Genomic DNA, 1346 nt, shown 5'->3' on the forward strand with positions numbered 1-1346 from the left:
TGTGCTGAGTTTTTATGTGTTGCCTTTTATATGCTATTTTATTATATAGATACGTAGTTATATATCGGCTTTTCAAAGTCTCTGGGACACGAGTTATACAAGCCTCTGGGAATTTGGGACGGGGCGAGTACTTTAAAAAAATATCTCATTTAGTTATAAAAAAGTTTAGAACTTTTAATTCAGATCAACGTTTCCCAAACTTTTTTGAGCCAGTGCGTAAAATATCAAGGCACCACAGTTTAAAATGACACTCGACCAAACATAAAAAAACTTCGGTCTTGGACCGAGTCTCAACACTAGTATGTGCCAGGGCCATAGATCGAGGGAATTGTATAGGTGTATATTGAATCACCTCCACAGACTTACAAAATGTAAACGGAGTATAATAAACTGAACAGTTTATATTATTTATTGAATATTTCTACGATTTCGTACTCAATTAAATCTTTACGTACAAATTCAAATTCCATATTACGAGATGTGAGACATTTTCCTTTCTTATAAAGAATTGTTTTATTTTTATTTTTAAGTAAAACTGTCGTGAAGAGAGAAACTGGGGTTTATTTAGAACCGAATATAAGTATCGTGATGAAAATTTCCGTATAGGTGCTTGAGATCCAAAAACTTTTCAAAATATATCAAAACAGCATTTTTGATAAAAATGTAGGATTTTTTAAAAATCACTAACATGAAATTAACACTCTAGATATTTTTTATGAGCTATTGATTTTTTACTCTTGTCCATTTTTAGTTCTCTGAATGTTGATTGGTTGAATTCAAATTATTTCCCTGAAGCTGTCCAGACTGCAATCTAAAACTGTGGACCGAAATAAATGAAATATTTAGCCATTCAATATGAGGAATTAATTTTCTTTTCCTAAGATGTTGTCATTATTATTTAACTCCTGAATGGTGAACCTCATTTTCTACTACATTCAAATTCATAATCATTCATATGTGCTCCGTAAAAACGGAGAGTTATAATCATAAGTACTTGTTGGATTCAGAGTAGAATTGAGGATCTGCATCGGAGTAATTCTTTCCCATGTCCTTGTTTATTTCCTTCTCCCTTCTGCCACGTCACAGTTCCTCGTAGCTGATCTATAATCAAATTTCATTAAAACCTATTTCCTCTCCTTAAAAACATTATTCTATTTATCAGGGCTACTATGTTGATTTTTCCTGTTTTTTAAATATACAAACAACTTTTATCATAAAAAAAATACCCGGCTAGGCTAACCACTCCATTGCTGTTAAATATTAAAGGCTACATAATACAGTCACCTAAAAATAAAGTGCTTCTAGAATATTCCTATGTTTAGTTCCAAAAGATCTGTAATAGGAAT

The sequence above is a fragment of the Lepeophtheirus salmonis genome, chromosome 8, assembly GCF_016086655.4.
Source record: "Lepeophtheirus salmonis chromosome 8, UVic_Lsal_1.4, whole genome shotgun sequence".
In the NCBI taxonomy this organism is placed as follows: Eukaryota; Metazoa; Arthropoda; class Copepoda; order Siphonostomatoida; family Caligidae; genus Lepeophtheirus; species Lepeophtheirus salmonis.